This window comes from Panthera tigris, chromosome B4 (genome assembly GCF_018350195.1).
Source record: "Panthera tigris isolate Pti1 chromosome B4, P.tigris_Pti1_mat1.1, whole genome shotgun sequence".
NCBI lineage: Eukaryota > Metazoa > Chordata > Mammalia > Carnivora > Felidae > Panthera > Panthera tigris.
The window spans coordinates 89358866-89375816 of record NC_056666.1 but is presented as its reverse complement, the minus strand read 5'-3'; the positions used below and the strand labels follow the sequence as shown (position 1 = coordinate 89375816).

Sequence of the window (16951 nt, the reverse complement as noted above, 5' to 3'; positions counted from 1 at the left end):
TCCAAGTGGAAACTCTCAGAGCACAGGACTCAGGCTGGGAACTCAGTACAGCAGAGCTCTTCAAAGATTTTGTAGACGGGACCACATTTAATTTTCTCGGTCATTTAAAAAACAACACAGGCTCATTTTACATATTTTCAAAAAGCAGAGAACAGAAATTTTTTTAAGTTTATTTATTTGTTTTGAGAGAGATCACAGGAGGGGCAGAGAGAGGGAGTGAGAGAGAACCCCAAGTAGTCTCTGTACTATCAGCACAGAGCCCAACCAGGGCTGGATCTCAACCACCACCAGATCATGACCTGAGTTGAGATCAAGAGTCAGGGCTTAACCGACTGAGCCACCCAAGCACCCCAGAACATATTTTCAATCACTCATAATCCACCAACCAGGAACCCCAATGTTAATTGGTGTATTTCCTTCACGTCTTTGTTTTTAGACAATTGGGATCCTATTGAATACATAATTTTCCATTCTCTTCTAATATTCGCTCACAAGCTTTTCTCACACCATTATAAATTCTTTGAAATCTTCATTGTAGTTGCCGCAGATGAGTCTGTCATGGATTGATTCATCCTGGTGTTGGGCGATGACTTTCCTTGAGGGTTTGAGTGGTCTTGGGTTCTGTGCAGACCAGGTTGAGGGCGTGGGTGGAATGGAAGGCATGGGGACTGGCAGCGCCACCTTCCCGACTGGGAGTCCTGGCAACTACAGGAAGGGCTTTGAGTGTGAGGGTGCAGGGAAATGGAGAAGCCATCTTGGGATCTTAGCGTGTGGAGCTTCAAGATGTGCTAGTTGGTCTTGATCTGTGTTTGAAGACTCCAGTTGGATCTAGCTGTGAACCAGGTACCAAGAGTAGTGTAAAAAGTGCCATGTGCTGACGAAGGGAGAAGGTGGGTGGGGAAGCCACAACACTGTCATATCCTGGCGATCGCCAATACGAGTTATAAGATTTTAACTTTTTTAGTACTTTGATGTACCGCACCAACTTTAGCTCTGGAGGCATTCTTTGCACTTATGAGAACAAGTGGGATTTTGTGTGCCTTGGGAGCACCTGGGTGCCACAACAAGAGAGCCACATGTAGTCACCCTCATAGTGCAAAGGTTAGCCCAGGTGGCCTAATGGTCTTCTCTCCTCTTCACGGTTTGCTGGCTAATAGTAGTAATATTTCATGTGCCGTTTACACTGTTATGTTGTGTGGGATTTTTATCGTTTTGCTTTGTGTTAGTGGGAGTATCAATTTTTTATGTACTTATTTATTTTATTGAAGTATAGTCGACATACAATATTGCATTAGTTTCAGATGTACAACATAGTGACTTGATAACTCTATATGTTATGCTGCGCTCACCGCAAATGTATCTACCATCTGTCACCATACGCTATTATGATACCATTGACATATTCCCTATGCTGTACTTTTTATCCCCGTGACTTATTCATTCCATGACTGGAACACTGGCTCACTATTATTTGCAAGAAGCAGTCATGTGGGCACACATGGGGCAGAGGGGCTGGGGAAGGTGGCTTCTGCCTGGGCTCTCTGAACACATTCCTTTCTACATTGCATGTCAGAGAACAGGCCTCTGCTGTAAAAGGGGCCAACATGTGTTTGGTAGACAGATGGCTTTCTTTCCCAGGCTTCAATGACATACATACATACATAGACTTTGTACAATTTTTAAGTAACTATGCATTAATAATTTCAATGAACATTCCATTTTTTACCTATAAGAGGTGTGACTGCAAGGAGTTTTTCAGAAACAACTTACTATCGTAAGGCCAGGGGTGGGGCTGTAATTTACTGAAATTATGGAGAAATCAGACAAATGTTAACTTGCATCCATGCTGAAGGAAACCACAGAGCCAGAAGATGCCTCAACAATCTCTGTGATCTTCCTCACTGCTCCAAATTAGGTCACACCTACAGTCCTCCCAACTGAGAGTCTCCCACGCTTTCTAAATGAAGACAGTAGAAAATGAAAAGGAGGGGTGCCTGGGTGGCTCAGTCCGTTGAGGTTGAGCATCCAACTTTGGCTCAGGTTATGATCTTGCAGTGTGTGAGTTGGGGCCCCACATCGGGCTCACTACGGTCAGATGGCCAGCGCAGAGCGCACTTCGGATCCTCTGTCCCCCTCTCTGTGCCCCTCCTCCACTTGCGCTCTCCCAAAAATAAATAAATAAAAATGTTAAAAAAAAAAAAAAAAGGAAAAGGAAATCCCCAAAACTGTTTGATGCAACTCTAATATCCCTGCAGCTCTACACAATTTTTCTCTTACACAAACTACAATTATCAAGTGTTTAACTAATGCTTATGTAAAATCCTGGTGCCCTGCCTGCTTGGCATCTTCTAGATTCAACAAGATATGCTATTTCAGAAGCGGATGATAGTTGCAAAAACTTACACTCCCCAATAGCTATGGATCGTAATACCTTCATCTCTATGGTGCAAACCGTCTTTTCCTATGTGTAATTATGACTTCATCATAGGAAAGGAATGTCACATCAAAGTCCCTCTCTCTCTGCAGAAGACAAACTGGGACTTCATGAGAGTCTGAAAATCTATTCAATGTGCTCTCAGCGTAAGGAAGTAATTCGGATTTTAAGTGCAGAAGGTGTTAAAAACTTTCAGGTTGAAAATATCAGGTACATTTGTACATGCCCTCGGGTGATTGCATTTAACAGTAAAGATACAAGAATAATAAAGAAACCTGGGAAACCTTTCTACCCTGAGTACTCTACAGTGACAATCAATTCTCTTGTGGGATTTGAAACCCTCAAGAGAGGCAGCAGTCTACATTGGTAATGAGAGAAGGAGAAAAAAGGATTATGAGTCGCGAGGAGAGTAGAATGTATACAGTAGGGGGGCGGTATGTCAGAGAAGCTTAAGTCTGAGGGTCTGCATTCTAGAACCATTGCTGGGTCAGCTTCTGGAGCTGCTTTCACATCTTGAGAGGGTTGAACAATATCTACCCAGAAGACTAGAAAATATATATGAATAACAGTGTTTGTAAGTTCAAGGTTTTTCTGTTTATGTCAATATACAGATCTTCCTCAACTTACAATGGGATTAGGTCCCAATGAGTCCACCATAAATTGAAAGTATTGTTAAGTCAAAAATGCATTTAATACAAATAACCTACCAAACATCACAGCTTAGTCTGGCCTACTTTAAACATGTTCAAAACACTTACATTAGCCTACATTTGGGCAAAATCATCCAACACACAGCCTATTTTGTAACAAAGTGTTGAATATCTTATGTAATTATTGAAAAACAGAATTGGTTGTTTACGCTCATGATTGCTGACCACTGGGGAGCCTCAGCTAGCTGCACTGTCCAGCATCACAAGAGACTGTTGTACCACATCTCACTAGCCCAGAAAAAGATCAAAATTCAAAATTTGAAGTACAGTTTCTCCTGAATGCTTATGGCTTTTGTACTATCATAAAGTCAAAAACTCACAAGTAGAACCATTGTAAGCTGGGAACCATCTGTATTGATTTGAACCCTGTCATGACATCCCCCTACGATTATTACAATTGCCGCGGTATTCATTTTAATTCAGCTGGCATTTTAAATGCGAGATTTAAATGGTGAAATCTTTAAAAGATAGTGGTTTTTATTGATTTTTAAAATTTATAATTGTGGAACCAATACCTTGTCATGGAAAAACTAAAACTTTACAATAGGTTATAAAGAGGAAAGCAAAACTCTGCAGACCCATCCACTCCCCTACTACCCCTCATTTCCATTCCCCAGAGTTACTTGCTGCTATAGTTTCCTGGGAAGCCTTCAGAAATGTCATCTGTGTACTGATGTTCATTTTAACCTAATTTCCTCTGGATAAAACTGTAGTTTGGTTGGTCTTGAAATGGACCTCCACTGTGCATTTAGCCAATAGGACATTATCTGAAGGCACCAATTCTCCCAGAATAGTTTCCCCCACCATATTTGCCTTAGGCAAAATTGTGATGTGAACCAGTTGTCTTAGAAACGCTTCATTCCTTTGTCCTCTCCAAATGTCCCATCCCTTCTCAGGACAACCTGTGACCTTGTGTTGCCCCTCACTATGCCTCACTCAGACCACTCCTGCCCAAATACTGACCCACACTCAAAAAATCCTATACCTCATCAAGTCTTTCAATGCGTTGCACAATACTGGATTTGAATGGAAGAGTTTTCTTTTATAGGTCACCTTTTCTAAAGGATATCTCCATTTTAGAAAAAAATAACATAGTTGACTCAGAAGAATAAGTGTGTAAGAGTGGAGTTTACCACTGATAGTCAATAAATATTTGTTATGTGGCTTCCAGGTGCCAGAGCACAGAGCTATTGGGCAGAAACTTCTAGATTGGAAGAAACCAATGTCTGCTATGAATAAGATTCCTGGGCCTATTCCAGAAAGGCATAGCATGACTAAAGTGGTTAGTGAGGAGGAGAGAGAGGACATGATCCAACATAATAGTAACAGCCTCTCCATGAGTTGAAACTCATGGCTTCCCTTTGTTTTCAGTTCCTATCTTGTGGAAAATTTTGCTGTTTACACTCTGTCACAGAACAGATGGAACCATGATTTATGATTCACAATTTATGAGACTAATTTAATATTCTACCACACTTCATGCTCTATCACGTTTCCCACATTTGCAATATTTTTTTTTCTGGGAGAGTTGTCACACAAAGAACCCTGGGGTATTGGGATGGAAGAGGTTGGAGACATTCTAAAATAGGGGAGCTGGTACTATTGCAGGGGGCATTCATGCTTCCAACAAATATTTACTGAGTCCCTTCCTATGCCAGGCACTGCTCTAGGGACTGAGGATTTTATCAACAAGTCAGAGAGGTCTTTACTTTGTGAAAGAGAAAAATAATGAACAAGTAAATAAGAAAACACATAACAAGGTCATTTCTTTTTTTTTTAATTAAAAAAAATTTTTTTAAACGTTTATTTATTTTTGAGACAGAGAGAGACAGAGCATGAATGGGGGAGGGGCAGAGAGAGAGGGAGACACAGAATCGGAAGCAGGCTCCAGGCTCTGAGCCATCAGCCCAGAGCCCGACACGGGGCTCGAACTCATGGACCGCGAGATCGTGACCTGAGCTGAAGTCGGACGCTTAACCGACTGAGCCACCCAGGCACCCCAACAAGGTCATTTCATAGATGTGCTTTGAGGAAAATAAACTAGGGTAATGTTATAAAAAGAGACTGGAGGTGCATAACATTAAACAGGGTGGTCAAGGTCATCTCCAAAGGAGACGCCACTGAAAGCAATGCCTAAATGATGGGAAGTAGCTAGTTTCTTCAAAATCACAAGGTAGTGTGTTCCAGGAGGAAACAGAAAGTACAAAGGTCATAGGCTGGGAAGAAGTTTGGAGAGCTCAAGATACAGAATCAAGGCCAATGTGGTTTTATATTCACCAACCCATGCTTACATCCTTCCTGCCCCTGTTTTCCATCCAGCCATCCATGCTGATGCCACTAGGGCCATCAGACAGGATGTTGGCTTTATGATCTGTGATGCATCAAATAAAATACTTCCTGGCTCTAATTCAGAAGCTTTAGTGTGGCTCTGGTGAAATCCCGTTTCCTACTTCGCATTATAGTTCACAAGAGGTCAACTAGCAAAGTGATTCTAATAGAATGTCAGCCTTGAAGCCTGGAGGAAAAACTCCAAACACGAACAGCAAAAGATCTTCAGTGGGTGGTAGCAGTGTTTTTCCTACAATTAAACTTGTTTGTAGGGAAAAGTCAAAATTGTTTCCTAGGTAAATCTGATGAAATCATCACAGCAAAGGCATCGTATATTCATGGCAACAAACTGTGTGAACTTTTATTCCCGTGTCTGTATGAAGAAATAAACTATTTGGGTCGTAGTGAATGATCTTCATCAACACTATAAGTCCACCATATCTTGGTGAAATTTTTTTTAACCTTTATTTATTTTTTTGAGACAGAGAGAGACAGAGCACGAATGGGGGAGGGTCAGAGAGAGGGAGACACAGAATCCAAAACAGGCTCCAGGCTCTGAGCTGTCAGCACAGAGCCTGACGCAGGGCTCAAACTCACAGACGGTGAGATCATGACTTGAGCCAAAGTCGGACGTTCAACCGACTGAGCCACCCTGGCGCCCCCTTGGTGAAATTTTTAAAGTCTTTGAAAACTGAATCTTTCTCATAACTTAGTTGGCAGGAATGCCTGACCTAAAATGATGTGAGTTTACTTAAGATCTTTATTTATCACACTTAATGTCTATACTCATATGTATTCATTTAATGGCAGAGATATTAAAATGTTTATCATTTAATATATTTAATAGCAGATATTGCTCTATACCCACTAGCAGTATAACATAATCTACATACCATTTTACCTACATAAAGTAAGAAAAATTAGGAATTCTAAAAAATATCTGGCACTTGGGGTGACTGGGTGGCCCAGTTGGTTAAACGTCGACTTCAGTTCAGGTCATGATCTTACAGTTTGTGAGTTCAAGCCCCGTGTCGGGCTCTGTGCTGACAGCTCAGAGCCTGGAGCCTGCTTCGGATTCAGTGTCTGTCTGTCTCTCTCTCTCTCTCTCTCTCTCTCTCTGCACCTCCCCTACTCGTGTTCTCTCAGTCTCTTTCTCTCTCTCTCTCAAAAATAAATAAACATTAAAAAAATTTAAAAATATGTATCTGGCACAAAGCTTGCAAGAGCAAACTTGCACTCATGAATCTCAGACTATTTTTATCATTTTAATATCAATATAACCTGCCAATGTTTTAAAAAGTGGTCGAAAGGAAAAAATGACCAGCTATTCAGTTCATATGCATGAAAGTGAACTAGGCTTAGCCTCTTCTACTGGTCTGTATTACGTGCATGGTAATTGCCCACTGAATTCTAAGCTGCACAAGAAAGAACCACAGTAAAGGCACAGTATATTCATGACAATGCACAGTGAACCTTTATCCTAACATCTGTGTGATGGAATAAACTATTTGGGTCTTGGTGCGTCCTAGTAACTTTGCATCCCCAGCACGCGGTGGATACTCAGTAAATACTTGTGGAATAGTTGCTCTGCTTTTGTTTGTTTTTATCTGAGAGAGAGAGAGAGAGAGAGAGAGAGAGAGAGAGAGCGAGCGCTCCAGCAGGGAAGAGGAGCAGAGGGAGAGAGAGACAATCTTAATCTTGACACAGGGCTCGGTCCCACAACCCTGGGATCATGACCTGAGCTGAAATCAAGAGCAGGATGCTCAACTGACTGAGTCACCCAGGCACCCCTGCTCCATTCTTAATACCTGGCCACCTGCTATCTTGAATGAAAACTATACACCAAATCCCATCGCCCTTTCTTCTGAGCTGCCTGCCACGCCAAGGTCGGATGCCCTTCAAACAGATGTTTGCCATTCCTGAGACTTGCATGACTCTCTGAAGGCAAGAAGAAATAGGTTTTCTGCCAAAACCCAATTTATATTTTTTGGGAATCTGCTAATTCCCCTCCACACACCCTTTTTTCTTTTGCAAAGAAACACTCAATTTAAAAGAGCCCCATGACTCTCTAATTCAAAGAAATACTTGGAATCATTAATAGTGTCTACCAGCAACCCTAATGAATTTGAATCCATTTCCAAGCTCTTTCTACATCTTTAGCCCTTTTTCCCTTGCTTCCTACAGCCTTCAAGACGCTTAACAATACGTATCGGTCAAAAGCATCTATTTGATGATCATGTTTGTTCCTTCATTGACTGAGCCAAATGAAGGTGAGCAGAACCCACAGTCTTGCCAGTTTGCTGTCATGGCGGTTTCCCCCTCTATAGCAGGCCCAGGAGAGGCCAGCTCTGCCCACATAGTCTCCCAGAGGTGAAACACAATTGTCACTCCTTCCAGCTGAGGCAGACGGACAGTGATGTCTGCCACAGCTCAGCTTGACAAAGAACTTGAGCTCAGCTCCGAAAGCCAGGGGCCAAGGCACCATGTGTGATAAAGACAATGAAAGGACCACATTTGATATGTCTTATGATCTGTAAAATAGCACATCTGGGTGTTTATTTAAGCAATAACCAAAAGGGAAAATTGTAAGACATGTTAGGGCCTTGGAAAACATGACTCTTACTATACAGACTGTTAAGTGAGAAAAGTGACAGTAAATGGGATTGAGAAATGTTTTTAGGTTTAACAGTAAACATCTGCTGTGTTCTTGGCCTCTCACTTTGTCCTTGGTTTTTAAGTTAGAAAACACAGAAAAGCATTAAAAAAATAAACAATTCCTACCTCTTAAACATTAGCTGCAGTTACAGCCTTTATAATATAAATATCTTTAATATAAATATAAATAAATAAGTAAATAAATAAATAAATATAAATAAAGATATAATATAAATATCTTTATTTTTCAAAAAAAAAAAATACGATAATTCAGTCTAGCCTGGAAAAACCCTGCGTAGGCCCCACATGTCTTCATGTGAATGAAAATGCTGCTCATGGGCATTCTGTATACATGTGTCGGGCACACAGAGTGCCCAGGAAGACCACCAAGGAAAGTTCCTACTGCACAAGGGCCCCAGGCCCCCAGAGAGCAAGGAAAAGCAAACTCTGGGGCTGACAATCAAAGAGCCCCAGACCCCAGACACTTGAACAATCCTGCTTCATTTCCTGAACCTCAATTTATTCTGTGTTTACGGGTTCTTCCTCTAGGCCTCTAGCAAGCTAGTTATAAAACTGAATTTGTAATGCCCCCGATTGCGAATCTGAGAGACCACCAAGGAGCCAATACCGATGCAAATGCACAAGGGTTTATTTGCAAGCTCGAGCTTGGGCCCAAGTATACCCGACACAGTGGAGCAGGGACTTGGACCCCTAGGTTAAGAGGGGTAGCAGTTTTATATGGGCCAGTGGCCAATGAGATTGTAACACACACAGAAAGTTGCACATTCATGTCAGTCCACACGCAGGTGGCCAATTGAATTACAATTTACCCTATAGTAACTGTTTGAACTAGCCTATCACTCTGGTCAGAATTGGCGCGCAAGTTTGGCAGGCAAAAGGCGGGGTTTACATTCTTTGGCGGTTAGGGGTTCCGTATTCCTATATGAGCCGGTTTCCAGTAAGGGTGTGCTCAGCGGCTTGACTAGGGTGGGGGAGTGTCTTAAGCAAAAGTAGGTCATGTGGGGGTTATACATGAGATGGTAGGTGTAGCACAAAATGGAGTTAGTCTTGCTCTGCTTGTCCAGGGGTAGGGGATTTTTGTTAAATTCCTTGGGTCCCACAAATTAGCAAGGTAATATTGTGGCTCCAAGTTTGGTTGAAAGACCTGTCACTTTGGGAGACACTTTGATTGCCACTTTGCTTTGGAAAGAACTGTCATTCATGGTCAATCTCAGTGGGAGGAGCATGGTGCTTTCTGGATCCACCCAGCATGACAGGAGCCCTGCAGATGCAGCAGCCCCATCACAGAGAAGGGCATTAGAGCCAGAGCATAGCTACCTGGGTGGACACAGCAGCAGCATTAGCCATATGGAGACTGTGGGAAAGAGGGAAAGCAGAGGGAAGGAGCATAGCTTTTCCTGGCCACACACATGGGTAGGTTGCAATAGTCCAAGAAGGCAGGAAAGAGCGGGCTGGTGCAGTGGGTGGGGTCACAATTCCTAGTTGCAATAATAAAATGGCAGTGGCAGGTTGGGTTCCACGTGTGACGGGGCTGTTGTGATCTGTGCAAAAAAAGGTTTATTTGATGGGAAATTATTCTAAATCACTTTGCTTCTAATAAAATTTTCCAGAGCAGGACGGCCACTGGCACCAAAAAGAGGTACTGATGTTTTCCGCATCTCTAATTCTAAGCCTATTGCTTAAATCCTACCGATTCAGCCGAGACTTCTGTGATGCCTACTGCCTGACCAGTGTGACATTTAGCAGAAGCTCAGTCAAACCCACACCTGGAAAGTTGGAACCAGCTCTGAAATATGATGGGATATAAGCATCCAATAGCAACTAATGGGGGAATTATTGAGAGTAAGAAAGAAGAGTTCTCCGAACACGGACCATTATCTTCACATCCCTTGGATATTTCTATTAAACTAACAAGAGCTGATCCAAAGATAATGACCCATCCTTTTCCCTGGGTACTTGATTGTTAGATCTGCAAATGGACATCCTTTAAGCATAGAGAGGGTAGAGGGTAGGCGATATGTGCTTGTGTGCGTGTGTGTGTGTGTGTGTGTGTGTATACATTGTAGAACCAGGCATGAGACCAGGGAGTATGTACACATGCAGAGCATAAAGCCCCAAATTTGCCATCGACTCAAGCATATTGGATGTAGGAAGGTCAATGAATGAGGTCTGTATCAGAAATGTAGGCAAAAGAAGTGTTTAGAGGTCCAGAATATTTCCTTCCAGCCTATTCCAAATATTGTGATAGGAACAAGTATAGAATCTCTCTTCATAAAACAAGATAAATGAAGTGTTAGACACTGGGAAGCCAGGAGAGATGGACAGAATGCCCTGCTCCATGCTGCTATGCCCTATGTCGGAACCAGTGTGATAGAAGCCTAGAATGGACACAGGGGACTGAATGATGAGAGGCAGCAGGAGGGTGGGAGGCCATGCTTGGCGGAAAAGAATGAACATAAGGAAAAGAGACCACTGAGAAGGACATTGAATGATACCTTTGATCCCAGACTGCTCCCAGAAATCCCAGGTCTACCTGTAGGTCTGGTGCATCCCAACAGGACACATCATCAACTGATGGGTCTAGGACCTGTGACATTGGCTTCCATAAATCAGAGTATAATGCCTAAAACATTAGAAAGGAAAAAAATTCTGCCACCAACAATGAACACACACACACACACACACACACACACACACACATACAGCACAAGACTTTATAATTTCCAGCATTTTACCAACACCCAAACGATACCAGTTTGGGCAATCTTTGACATACATTTCTTTTCCAGAGATTTCCTGACAACTTAGGCCATTTTATTTTTTTTTTTTAATTTTTTTTTTCAACGTTTTTTATTTATTTTTGGGACAGAGAGAGACAGAGCATGAACGGGGGAGGGGCAGAGAGAGAGGGAGACACAGAATCGGAAACAGGCTCCAGGCTCCGAGCCATCAGCCCAGAGCCTGACGCGGGGCTCGAACTCACGGACCGCGAGATCGTGACCTGGCTGAAGTCGGATGCTTAACCGACTGCGCCACCCAGGCGCCCCTTAGGCCATTTTAAAGCAACTACCTGCCCTTGGCAGTAATTTGCAAACAATACTGAGGTAATGATGGCCTCAGCTCCAGGCAGGGAAATGATCAGTTTCAGGGAGAGTCCCTGCTACCACCCACATGCCTCCCCCGAAGGACACCTGAATAGAAATGAAGAAGGTTTCATCTCTCTCTAACCTAAAGGTTCGGATGTAGGATAAAGTCCTCTTCTGGAACGGAGTATTTTGATGTCCTAATCTATCCTGCAGAACAAACACGTCCCTTTCCTTCTATTCGAGAACTAGATGGGCCTAGAGGGTCAAATGCTAAGTGAAATAGGAGAAATAAATCAAAGAAGGACAAATACCATATGATTTCACTCATATGTGAAATTTAAGCAATTTTAAAAAATGAACAAAGATGGACAAACAAATAAACAAAACACTCTTAAATACAGAGAACAAATAAGTGGATGCCAGTGGGGAGGTGGGTGAGGAGATGGGTGAATTAAAGGGGATTAAGAGTACATTTATCACGATGAACACTGAGCAATGTATTGAATTGTTGAATCATTATATTGTACGCCTGAAATTAATATAACACTGTATGTTAATTATGCTTTGATAATAATAATAATAATAATAATAATAATAAATAATTTTAAAAGAAAATAAAGGAATTAGAAGACCAAAGGGCTCTTGGGTCTCTGCCAGTTACATTTGGGATTATAAAGGTAGAGGGACCACGTCCTGGCATTCCTGAGAAATCTGCTCAGACTATCTTCACAACTCCATCCCAACCCACCTGTGTCCTGGAAGAGGGACAGCAAAACCCCTCTCCAGAGATTACATACCAGCTGAGATAAGCACCTGCTTTCACTGTTTCCACTGCCCCAGGAGCAGGCTCAAGAGATGCCTTCCTTGCCTACAATGCCAGAGAAGCCTGGACTAAAGCAGAGTTGTCTTCTTGGTTAGACACTGGCCAATTAGTCACTGCCGCGGTGCCTCAGCCCATACCCAAGACCCAACTGCAGTCAGCACTGACCAGTGAGTGCCCCAAGTTGCCCAGGGCAGAACAGAAACATGTGGACTAAGTCGTGCAACGCACTCTCAGTACTGGGGGCAGATGTGCTCCCCAGAAAGTCAGCGGAGAAGAGCATTCAGGTGGAATTTTTTTTTTTTTAAATCATTCACCCAACGGATGTTTCTCAGTCATTGTGCTGGGCCGTAGAGATAGTTGTGAACTTGACAGATGGTCCCTGCCTTCACCTAGCTTACTATTTAAGCACCGGTTTGAGAATTTAACCAATCTGACTTCAAATCCAATTGCTTATCCTTGCTGAGGCTCTTCAGGTGTAGAGTGAAGACAATAAAACCAACACAAAGGGTTATCACGAGGGTTAAATGAGATCACCCATGTGAAGTATTTGGCCAGCTGCCTTGCTCTGAGTAAATGGTAGCTATCATTAAGATGATGATTACATAGAGGCTGAAGCAGCCAGCCTCTAGGTCACACACTGGAAACTGAACACTGGACATCAGTGTATATGTATCTATGTATATTTATATGCGTATGTATCAGTGTATATTTATCTGTGTATAAAGGGCCTCGAGCAGAACACCAGACCCAGCATCTCTAAGGACGGCATGGTGGTTCCAAAGAGCACAGCCCCGGAGCTCCCAGCTGAAGCTCAGCGTTGGCAATGCAGACAGAGCTGGGAGAAACCCAGCCACCATCATCATCACCACCACCACCACCACCACCACCGCCGCCGCCGCAGGCAGGCCATTGCCCCAGGCAGCAATAAAGGCTCCCCGAGGCCTTTTGTCAATTGCCCCCTGAACAGAAAATAAACATCTCCACGGCTGCCATTCAGTGGACATCCTGTTTACATGGTGAGCGGGGATCTTGGTTGCTTTCCCTTTTTTCTTTTTAAAGGCTGTAATTATGTTTACCCAAGTCCAGCAGTAGGTGCCAGGAGGGCTGTGAGTTGATTTCCCTGGCTAACACTGCAGACGGCTGGCGGCAGCCCCACTGACCCCTGCATCCCGGGCAGAGAGCCAGCCCTACACGCACACCGACACTCTCCCTACAAAGACAGCCATTCTGGCCTAGCTGTTTTCTTTCCATGCACACTGGGATACTCTGGATAATGGTCTAGCAAATGCCAAACTACGTCGGCGCCATGAACTTACTGGGTAGCTGAATTATGAAGGAAAGAGAAAGGTAAAAAGCTCTGTGGAAGGCTGCCTGTGTACCAGGCAGTGTACTGTATGCATTTCATAGACATTGTTTCAGATAACCCTGTACAATCCAGAGTTATGTATCATTATCCGACTTTACAGACGAAGAAACTAAAGCATAGATTAATTCGTTTGCGGGAGGTCACCCTGCTAGTAAATGTTAGAACTGGAATTTAAATCAGATCCATGAATGTCAATACTCCATGTTCCTTCTACTCCAGGAGCAAAAAAAAAAAAAAAAAAGAATTAAATTTAAAATCATTATAGTTTTTTAAAAAATGTTTATTTATTTACTTTTGAGAGAGAAAGAGAGTGCATAGTCATGCGTGTGCACACAAGCAAGGGAGGGGCAGAGAGAGAGAGAGGGAGAATCCCCAGCAGGCTCCACGCTGGCAGCACAAAGCCCAATGCGGGGCTCGAACTCATGAACCCGGAGATCCATGACCTGAGCCAAGATCAAGAGTCAGATGCTTAACCGACTGAGCCACTCTGGCGCCCTAGAATCATTATAGTCTTTTATGGAAGCCCAAATGAGTTGTTCTGACCCGGCAATTCCTGGGCTTTTTAATCCTTTTCCCTCCCACTATTACCGGGGTAACATATTGTCCAACACTAATCTGATGTATTCCAAATAATGCAGAGCTCCACTTCCAGTACGAGAGGCAGTATACACGGCTTACAGAACACCCTTCCCACTGTGAACTGTGATGAACTCTGGACAAAATAGAAAGAAAAAAAAAATGACTACTGTGGATTTCAGAAAGTAAACACTGGTAGGCAGGTTGTGGACGGAGAACTTGAAACTCGGAGAAGTGACCAGCATGGGAGTTAGCTTCTTGGTTTTTGTTCAGTTAGTTTGGTTAATAAAACAGAACCCAGAGAGAAGGCCGGGAGAAAGGGAGTGGCCCGAGTTGTGGTATGAGTAAATGCACAACTCTGCTCACAGCTCGTTTTCTCTGAAGCGCTCCTATGACCCCTCTCAGCTTGTGCACACCCTGCTCCCTACTGGGAGATAGCACCCTGTTTCTCTAACTCTTCTTGAGGGGGTCTCAGGCAACCTCTAAGATGACCTCCAGTGACCCCTGCCCCCTGGTACCCACTCCTTGTGTAATCCTGCCCCTTCGAGTGGGGGCTGGATTCAGTGACTCCCTTCCAGGTGTAGAATAGAGAAGCGATGGGATGTTACTTCCAAGACCAGGTTATGAAAGATCATGGCTTCTGTCTTGGCCTCTCTCTATCTCTCTCTTTCATCCCTCACTCTTCCAGAAACAAGCTATCATGCTGTGAAAAGTCCCGTGAAGCCCACGGGTCAAGGGACTGACGTCTCTGGCTAGTGAGGGCCTGAAACCTGTCTACAGCTGGGTGAGTGAGCTTAAAAGTGGATCCTGCTCCCTCTGAGCCTTGAGTTGACTCCGGCCCCGACCAGCACCTTGACCGTAGCCTCCCAAGAGACAGGAAGTCAGAGGCACCCAGATAAGCCTCACCCTGCAGGTTCTGAACCCATAGAAGCTGTGAGATAATAAATGTTTGTTGTTTCCCACATCGGGCTCTGCACTGACAATACAGAGCCTGCTCCGTATTCTCTCCCTCTCCCTCTTTCTGCCACTCCCTTGCTTGCATGCGCTCCCTCTCTCTCTCCTTCTCTCTCTCAAAATAAATAAATAAACTTAAACAATTTTTAATATCTTTTAAGAAAATAAAAAAAAAAGTAATAAAGAGAAAGGGGAGCTGGTGCACAGGAAGAACCAAGGCAGCTGCCTGCTCCTGCTAACTAATCCTTGTAGGCCCCTGGTGAACCAACAGTAACCTCATGTTACAGCTCTAGAAATCTATAAAGTAAATGTTAAAAGCTCAGCCTGCATTAAGGAGGGTACTTGTTGGGATGAGCACTGGGTGTTATGTGTAAGTGATGAATCTCTGATTTCTACTCCTGAAACCAATACTACACGATATGTTAAGTAACTTGAATTTAAATTAAAAAAAAAAAACAAACACAAAAAAGTTCAGCCTGCTTCCGAGATATTTTCCAAGGGAGGAGCATTCAGCGTGGTTGCAAACTGACACAACTCAGATGGACCTGGCCCAGGGACCTGGCCTAGGGAAAGATGGCACTCTGACAACCCAGTGAGGGAAGAGGTTGTGGCTGGGACAAAGCAGGGCTGGGCGTGCTGTGGCCCTCATCCTCAAGAAGGAGTGACCAGGAATTAGTAACATGGAGTATAATGTGACCCAGGTTAGGTGAAGAGAACTTGGGCTGGCGCCCACACGTAGGCATGTCTAATCCAGTGACAGGAGTGGCATCATTGTGACGCTGAGGATGAGTTCAATGGGAGATGTTCTCTTCGCTTTGGCTGATAACGAGAGGACAATATGCAGTCCGCTACAGTGTAGGAGGCTGCCCCGGCTTGTCCAAATGTTGACCTGGGGTCATAAACAAGAAAAGAAACCGAGGAAGAACATGAACTGTATAGTCTGGCCCCAAATAAAGGATTATAATGAAACCTGCAGTTTGTAGGGGTACCAGAGGACCAGCTCTCACCCCAGGCATACGAGATGCGCGCTTACAGCAACAGGGCAAGTTTGAGGCCCCACAGCACTATGGGATGGAAGGAGGTTCAGACTGTGCTCCTTGCAGTGGTAGGCTGAATCATGGCCCCCAAATATGTCTACGTCCTAGTCCCTGCAACCTGTGAATGTTATGTCCTTATATGGCTGAAAGAACATCTCCTCTGAGATGGGGAGAATAATCCTGCATTATCCAGGTGGGCCCAGTGTAATCACAAGCGTCCTTATAAGAGGGAGGCAGGAAGGCTCAGAGTCAGAGAAGGCAATGTGATGATAGCAGAGTTTGGAGTGATACCCTTTGAGGGTGGAGAAGGGGTCACAGGCCAAGGATCACAGGCAGCCACAAGCTGAAAAAAGGTAAGAAAACCCATTCTCTCCTCAGAGTCTCCAGAAGGAACCAGCCCTGCCAACACCCTAGTGTTAGCATAGTGAAACTGATTTTGGAGCTCTCGAACTCCAGAACCGTAACACAATAGTAAATCTGTGTTGCTTTAAGCCACTAAATTTCTGGTAATTTGTTGCAGCAGCCACAGGAAACTAGTGCAGAGACCATCAGGAAATTGTCAAAGAACAGCAAGAAGTAAAGAGGATCAATTCCTGGAGCCAAACAGGATTGCAGGAAGGAACAATAGCAAACCAGCAAAAATTCATGTTCCAGGGAACCCATATTTGAATTCTCGCCATTGTTCAAGCTGAAGATGATGAACCATCATTGCCTGTTTCCCTATTCATTATCCTGTCAACATCAAGAGCTGTTCCCAGAGAAGCTCTCAAATTCACCTTTTATTAAAGGCTATGAATGAATGAAAAAAAAAAAAAAAAGAAACATACCAAATGGAATGAGCATCATCTATGCCAAATATTAGGTCTAATATTTGCTGTAGAAATTTTACTAGGGAGAATTTCAAATCAAGACCAACCACTTCTTTCTCTGCTTAATTTCTTTTCTGTGATTTATAGATCAA

General features: G+C 43.5%; 1 long non-coding RNA gene across 1 annotated transcript; it reads left to right on the top strand.

Moving 5' to 3' along the window:
* Positions 1 to 2774: 2774 nt before the first annotated feature.
* Positions 2775 to 16722, top strand: LOC122240111. Its single transcript, XR_006219448.1, has 4 exons — positions 2775 to 3008; positions 7657 to 7742; positions 12783 to 13073; positions 16511 to 16722. It is a non-coding gene; the product is annotated as an uncharacterized LOC122240111 (long non-coding RNA).
* The last annotated feature ends 229 nt before the right edge of the window (positions 16723 to 16951 follow it).